Source organism: Castor canadensis, chromosome 2, assembly GCF_047511655.1.
Source record: "Castor canadensis chromosome 2, mCasCan1.hap1v2, whole genome shotgun sequence".
Taxonomy (NCBI): Eukaryota; Metazoa; Chordata; class Mammalia; order Rodentia; family Castoridae; genus Castor; species Castor canadensis.
Genome location: NC_133387.1, coordinates 13,462,104 through 13,470,782, shown reverse-complemented (window position 1 = coordinate 13,470,782; position 8,679 = coordinate 13,462,104). Strand labels below are relative to the sequence as shown.

General features: G+C 36.9%; 1 pseudogene; it reads right to left on the bottom strand.

Moving 5' to 3' along the window:
* Window positions 1–424: 424 nt before the first annotated feature.
* LOC141416909 (60S ribosomal export protein NMD3 pseudogene) lies at window positions 425–1,369 on the bottom strand (annotated as a pseudogene).
* Window positions 1,370–8,679: the final 7,310 nt, after the last annotated feature.

Genomic DNA, 8,679 nt, shown 5'->3' with positions numbered 1-8,679 from the left:
ACTTTTTTGAGAATCAAAAATAAAATATCTTTTTTAAGATTCAAAACTAAATTTCACCTCTTACAATATGGAGGTACAGTTGGAATAGACAGAAAAGATTATTTTTTGCTGGCTGCCTGAGTCCACAGATGTGGAAACTGCCTGCATCATGACCTCACCATGTTATCACTGATGCACTGTCCCTAGCAGTAGTATCCGGGAAATATGAAGGTCTTCAAGAATCTAAACCAGATTAATTTGAGATGCATTTTTGTTTTCCCTAGAGGTGGTTGAATATCTGAAAATGTTGACTTCTTTTTATAACTGCCTCAGTTTCTTCAAGATTTTCAAAGAAATCTCAGTCCTGCTTTTCATCACTGCATCCATGTTATCTCTTGGAAGTTCTTTCAGGACCCTGTTTCTATAACACTAGCATTGGGTCTGGTCACAGTTCTTGTTGATGAATACACATCTTGAACTCTGAGTTCCTTTTGTTGACATGCTCACAAGTTAAGTTAATTGGACAAATCAAACTCCAACATCAGACCTCCATGATTTATAAGATGCTCCAAGTGAGTATGACTAAATTACTATCTATCTGAATCATTTCAGATGTTTTCTGTACCCAGACTTCCCCCAGGGGTGTGCTTTCCTGATATTCTTCCAGCACCTGCACTGAGATTTAGATCCCAGACACTGCTGCACTCCATCACAATGTCCTTCCCTAGCTGTTTGGAGTGACATAAACTTAGAAAAGTTGACCCCAGAAAGGGCTTCCAGCAATATCCGTAACTTAGAAGTTATTTGTGTTTATGAGGTGGATGCCACAGATTACTCAAATATGAATCTGGTTCATATTTCCCCACCCATTATGTCAGTTTTAGAGACAGACAAATATCCTTGCATATTGTAACAAATTCCACAGAAAATGTACTTTTGTAATTATATGTGTTACTATGGATATCCTGTGAGATATTTTTGTGATGCTTTGAATCTATAGGGAACTGTACATTGAAGAAATTCTACCATCTTTTGAGCACAAATTTTTGAGCAATAACATAAATCCAGACCATCATGAATTTGATATGAAATATATTTTTATTGTGTGTATTTTAGAATTAACTGTTCCAAATAGAAGAAACTCTGTGTGTGTGTGCGTGTGTGTGTGTGTGTGTGTGAAATCGTTTGCCTGACTTGAATCTATATATCCTAGGCTTCTATCTTACCTAAATCTCTGCACATTTGATATTAAACAACACAATCCATCATAAACTTGTGCTGACAGATATCACCATGTATCATCTCTTTCTGAATAACTAACTGAATGTTAAGCCTCTTAGTAGGGCTCAGTCATCATAAAGCCTGAACATGAGTCAGTGGACTCTGCCATTACTCCATCATTCTCTATATCTCACCACCTTATCAGCTCAACCACGGTGAAGATTTTGTGAGCAATATCTAATACCTTTTCATTTCAAAACTGAAATTGTGGATGATACACTGTTGAAAATCTTGTTTTCCCCTCTTATTGTGATAGTACTAATATGTTTTCCTCTGAAATGGAGAATCTAACTTAATGGAAGATCAGTTAGATCCTTTTTGGGCTTTTGGAATTTGTTGGACAATTCTACGATGAGTCCTATTCTAGAACTAAGTAGTTCTCTTAAGCAGTGATCCTCTGAGGTTCCAGCAGCATTGCCAGGCTTTCAGGGAGGCTTCTCCATTTTAACTTGTCAGAATTCATGTCTCTCTGGTCTGTGTGATTTCCAGAACCTCTTTTCTTCTTACAGCTCTCAACAACAGCTCTCTGCTGGGTGTTACAGAAACTCTTTATGCATTTCTGTTTTAGTATTTGACTAAAGATATAAGGGGACCCCTTGCAATGTGTGGAGGTCTTACACAGCTTCCTTCTCTGCAGTGGCTTACCCCTACAAGCAGTGCCCCCCTCCCCATCCCTGAACTCTGACTGTGCCTCTCTCCCCCAGAAAGATCCCCGAACCCTATGTGGACTCAATGTCCTTTATGCTGCAGTCCAGAAATTATACCAACACAGAGTCTTGGGGCAATAGTGAAGCCCCTTTCCTTGTTTCTTCCATCCTATGATGATATAATCCTCTACTTACTATTGTCTAATGTCTGAAAACAGTTGCCTTAAAATTTCTCTCAAATTTTACAGTGGCTTATAGAAGAAAGACAAATACAGTAACAACTACCTTTTAGACCAAATTCCCTTTAATAAGCATTATTGAACTTACTGATTTATATTGTCAAACTGACACTATGTATTATAAGTAGTTTAAAAGATTATCCCTCAGACTATGGTCTTCATCAAATGTATAGCATGAAATATTTATGAAGTGTTTTAGATACTTTTAACTGATACCACATTTTTCTACATTTACATAATTTCCTATTTATAGTTTCTCATTTACTATTAAATTTTGGCGCAAAATTTTTCTCAAATTATTATATTTATTTTTATGGTAGACAGTTATGGGCTTTCTGGGTTTCATTTAAATTTTTCTTCGTTAAATTTATGTCTCAGGAATTTTTTTTAGTTGATCCAGTGACACATATCTTTCTATAGAGAATATGACACACTCATGTTTTTCATTTAACAATTTGTATGTATAAGCAATACATATCTTTTGAAATATATTTTTCATGGCTCTTTTTAATCTTCTCTATTTTCCTAGATGGATTGAAATTCCATGTAGTATAACATCAAGTCTTTCAGTCTTTTTTATGTCTCAGTGAATAAAGCCATTTTGCAAATGTTTGTAAAATTAAAATGTGTCAAATGTCATATCAATAGATTAATGAAATTGGTGATATCAATGGACGGAATTTGGCCATTAATGAGATAATGTGTGGGCAAATATTGGGTCTTTAAGAAAAAAATGTGTGAAGTCTTCATGCCCTCTTGCTATAACCAAACAGAAGAATCCAATTAGAAAAAAAGATTTAAAAATTTAATTTGAATGAGGTTTGCCAAAAGGCACAATTAAATGAGTAAAGTATTTTTGAGCACTTCTGAATGACTAGGGCATTATAGGCTGAGGAGGTTTTGGGGGCAGCAACGACTATAAATTTCCTATGCTGCACAAATATGCATTAATGAGAGAAAAAGAATATGGATGTCCAGAGCACTGAAAAGAAAAGTCTGATTCAGAAAATGGAGATAACACACATACACTCAAGGAAGGAGACATCTGTTCCTACCACACTACTGTCTCCATGAAGTCTGGGACAGAGTGGCACCATATTAGAAGGTGGTATTTTTTAGTGAGTAACTAACAAAAGGGATTAATATATAGTATATCTCAGGAATGCCTATAAATCATTGAGAAAAATATATAATTCACCAATAAAAGGGCCTAGAGATTTGAATAAGCTGTTTTGGGAGCAGAAATTCAGGACCAACATCATATCAGAAAGTGATCAAACTCATTAGCAACCAGGAAAATGCAAATGTATAGAGTACTGTGCATCATTTAGAAGTTAGAGACTGGATGCCGATACATAAGTATGGACTGTTTCATTCACTTTGAGCTGAGGGGAAAATATAAGAGACAGAATTGCATCAATAATAAAGGAAAATCTAAGTAGTTTTAGCAAATGTATTCATGCAGGAATTGGGTGCTCCATAATGAGGTAATAGCTGAATCATCAATAATCCATTCTTTCTCTTGAAAGAATTTTAAAACAGAGCTTAGGAAAAACTGGGATAATCCTCATCATTGTGGTGGACCAATGTCAATTGAATTTATGATCTTTGATGGCCATCTTATTTTCACCATGGGGACTGGACAAAGGAGAAAGATGGTATTCAGAGACAGAAGGACATGAAGCAGACAAAAGAGAAAAAATGTCAGAGCTGGAATGTCAGCAATCCCAGACCAGACCCAGAAGACGCTGTTTCATAAATGTCAACCCATAACTGCTTGACTTCTAAACACCCTCTAGCCTTGTGTGGGAATACCATTGTGACTTATGCCAGTCCAGTTAATTTCTATTAGCTCCTTCCAACCTAATTCATCACCTGCTTCCTGAGTTGGGTCCACAACAAGTTTGTGCACTGGAGGGAAGGAACATTTCAGCACTATGGACTGACTGCTGGCACAGAGGTGCAGTGCTGAGTCTCCTGGTTCATAGGACAGGATTTCCAGGCTGCAAGCGGAGTTTGAGGGACATTGAGCTGAGAATCGCTCCTTGATCATGTCTATTTGATCAAGAAGTTGTTGGTTTTGAAAGTAAATCAAAAATTTTAGCTCTTTGTTATGATTCTGTTGATACCAGTAAACAACAGTATGTCCTTTTTGAGGGGTACAAAGCATCATTGCTTTCTCTCCTTTCTCTTTAACCAGATGTCTGAATGACTTTGGCATCAAAAGAATCTTGAAAGAGAAGGAAACAGAAACTAAAGGCAAACCTAGGAGAAACCTTGAAAAGGAGAAAGGCTTGGATCCAGGTTTGGCAAGCCCGGGACGAGATTTTTCCTTTTGTGCTCAAGACTTACCTGCTCTCAGAACACAAAAGGCTACACAGCAGAGGAACCTTGTACCCATGGTCACATTGAAGTAGCAAAATGATGATGTGTCTTCCTTTCTCTTCCACAAGCTTTCTGTGATGTGTTCACTTTGCCGACTCATAAACATTGTTACTACTTCATGATAACAGTAAAAACATTTCATGGTATCAAAAGAAAAGCTTTCATCCTGAGTAAATATAACTGGTTAATGTTTTATTATTTTAAAAATATTTTATATCTAATTTTAGTAACATAACACATATATCTTTTTGAATGTTATAAAATAAACAAAATAGTAAAATACTGCTTTTTATCAATGATAACTTTGTTAATGTCTTAGTGATATCATTTTCAGATATTTCTCTTTCTCTCCATTTCTTTCTCTCCTTTTCTTACTTCTTAAGGTCTTGATTTTTTTCCCCTGAATCATCATCTGAATCTTTCTGATAGATGCTGATGATGTCCTGGGAGAAAGTAAAGGACTGGAAAATTTACTTACCCTGTTAGATAGGCAAAAATTGATAGTACTAGATAGTGTTGTAAGAAAATATAAGGATATGGTAGGGAGCCTTGTGCACTTGTATGTGGGACTGTAGAGTTTCCTAGTTATTTTGAAGAGCCCTTTGGTGGTATTTAAATACATAACAAACACATGTAGCACTCCATGTCTCAACATTCAAAACTTTGTTTATATAAACCTTTAAATTGAACAAACAGGTCCATGAAAGCCTATGGACAAGTGTTTCATTGTTGACAGTAAACTGGAGGGAAAATTGGCTCTTTTCTGAAGAAGTGTGTGAGGAATACTGTGCTTCACCTAGAGGGGACAGTATGGATTCCCATTCAGAAACCTTAATTGTTTCATTCACTTGAGCTGCAGGGAAAAAGCTAAGAGACAGAATTTCCTCCATATTAAAGCAAAATATATGTGATTCATACATACATACCTGGATGGAGATGGAGGCTCCGTGATGTGGCAATGACTGACCATCACTAATCCATTCTTTCTCTTGAGATTTTAAACTCAGAAAGAGCCAGGATGACATTTATCAGTGTGTTGTATCAATACCAGCTGAATTTTGATCTTTAGTGATCATCTTATTCTAACCAAGAGAACTGCATGAAGGGGGAAATATAAGGTCCAGAGACAGAAGAATGACACAAATAAAAAAGAAAAGAAACACAAGAGCTGGAAGGGCAGCCTTTTCAGACCTGGTCAGGCAGGGGGCAGGAGCGGGTGTTTGAAAATTATCAACCTATCACTCCTGCACTTGTAAGCTCTCTCTAGTCTTGTATGAAATACCACCATGACTTACACCAGTTAATTTCTGTTACTTTCTTCCAACCTAATGCATCACCTGCATCCTGAGTTGAGTCTACAACAATTATGTGCACTGGGAGGAGGAGGAACATTTCAGCGCTGTGGACTGACTGCTGGCACAGAGGTATAATGCTGAGTCTCCTGTGTCAGAGGACTGGATTTCCAGGCTACAGGGAGAGTTTGGGGGGCATTCAGCTATAAAATGGCCCTTGATCATGTCTATTTGATCAAGAAGTTGTTGGTTCTGAAAGCAAATCAAAAACTTTAGGTCTTTATTATGATTCTGATACCAGTAAATGACAGTATGTCCTTTTGGAGGGATGCAAAGCATCTTCACTTTCTTTCCTTTCATTTTGACCAGATGTCTTAGAGTCTGGGCAACTTTGGTATCAAAACACCCTGAAAGAGAAGGAAACAGAAGCTAAAGACAAAGCTGAGGAGAAATCTTGAAAAAGAACAAGGCTTGGATCCAGGCTTGGCAACCCCAGCAAGGATTTTAATTTTTGTACTTAGGACTCACCTGCCCCCAAGAGACAAAGGGCTGCTCAGCAGAGAAGCCTTGTGTGCCCATGGTCATATTGAGGTAGCAAAAGAAAGGTGTTTTCATTCCCACCCACAAGCCTTCTGCGATACGATCCTTTGGCAGACTCATAATCGCCATGTTACTGCTTCATGTTTCTGATGAAAACACTTTGCGGTATCAAAAGAAAAGATTTTACCCTGATTAAATATAAATGTTTTATATTTTATTCATTTACAAGCATTTTATATGTATTTTACTAACATAAACATTTCTTAAAGTTACAAAAGTAGCATGATAACAAAATAAAAACATTGTATTCTGCTGGTGAGTGATTGTACTTTTTTTTTAGAAACAAAGAACCCTAAATTGGATTTTTTATTGTAGCTGATTGGATTAGTTTAAGTGGAGAGAAAACAAAGCCTTGACCTACACTTACCTAGGTTACAGGAAGTAAGATTAGAAAGAGTAAATAATGAGAAGAGGCCAATATCTATCTAGTGATAGTGGAAACAGAATAGAAAATTTTTACTAGTGTAATCTAGCAAGCCAGGTCAATTTAGTTCCATGTTCTGGCAGATACCTGAGCAGATGTGCGGGAGAAATCATACATTCTAGGCAGATTGATAACCATCATGCTTGCAGTATTCTAATTCTAACTGAGACCTCAACTCTTAACATTATTTTGTTAACTCATATGTCCCACAATCTGCAATGATGGCTTCATATATCCCCTACTTTCCTAAAACTCTTCTGTTATTCTGATAATAATTTTTTGATTTTTCTAATTCTTTTTTTAAATTGTTTTATTGTTCATATGTGCATACAAGGCTTGGTTCATTTCTCCCCCCTGCCCCCACCCCCTCCTGTACCACCCACTCCGCCCCCTCCCTCTCCCCCCCACCCCCTCCATACCCAGCAGAAACTATTTTGCCCTTATCTCTAATTTTGTTGAAGAGAGAGTATAAGCAATAATAGGAAGGAACAAGTGTTCCTGGTTGAGATAAGAATAGCTATACAGGGAGTTGACTCACATTAATTTCCTGTGTGTGTGTGTTACCTTCTAGGTTAATTCTTTTTGATCTCACCTTTTCTCTAGTTCCTGGTCCCCTTTACCTATTGACCTCAGTTGCTTTTAAGGAATCTGCTTTAGTTTCTCTGTGTTAAGGACAACAAATGCTAGCTAATTTTTTAGGTGTCTTATCTATCCTTACCCCTCCCTTGTGTGCTCTCGCTTTTATCATGTGCTCAAAGTCCAATCCCCTTGTTGTGCTTGCCCTTGATCTAATGTCCACATATGAGGGAGACATAGGATTTTTGGTCTTTTGGGCCAGGCTAACCTCACTCAGAATGATGTTCTCCAGTTCCATCCATTTACCAGCGAATGATAACATTTCATTCTTCTTCATGGATGCATAAAATTCCATTGTGTATAGATACCACATTTTCTTAATCCATTCATCAGTGGTGGGGCATCTTGGCTGTTTCCATAACTTGGCTATTGTGAATAGTCAGAAGCTTCTAGACATCATCAATAGCTACAGCAAGGTAGCAGGATATAAATTCAACATAGAAAAATCATTAGCATTTCTATATACTAACAATGAGCAAACTGAAAAAGAATGTATGAAAACAATTCCATTTACAATAGCCTCAAAAAAAATCAAATACCTAGGTGTAAACCTAATAAAAGATGTGAATGACCTCTACAAGGAAAACTATAAACTTCTGAAGAGATTGAGGAAGACTATAGAAAGTGGAGGGCTCTCCCATGCTCATGGATTGGTAGAATCAACATAGCAAAAATGTCTATACTCCCAAAAGTAATCTACATGTTTAATGCAATTCCCATCAAAATTCCAATGACATTCATTAAAGAGATGGAAAAATCTACCGTTAAATTTATATGGCAACACAAGAGGCCACGAATAGCCAAGGCAATACTCAGTCAAAAGAACAATGCTAGAGGTATCACAATACCTGACTTCAAACTATATTATATCAAAAGCAGGTATGAGGAAGTCTTACACACTTGTTTGTGGGACTGTAGATTTACACAGTAATTTTGAAGATCCCTTTTTGGAATTTATAGAAATAAAATATATATGTAGTAGTCCATGTCTCAAGAATCACTATTCTGGGTTTAGAATACTAAAAAGTGATTATACAGATCTATGCCATGATGTGCTATGCAGAAGTGTTTTAATGCTGGCAGGAAAACTGTGCATTTTCTGAGGAAGTGGGATGGAGTACTGTGCATCATTTAGAAACAGCAGACTGGATTCCCATACAGAAACAAGTAATTTTTCACTCAGTTTCCACTAAGGA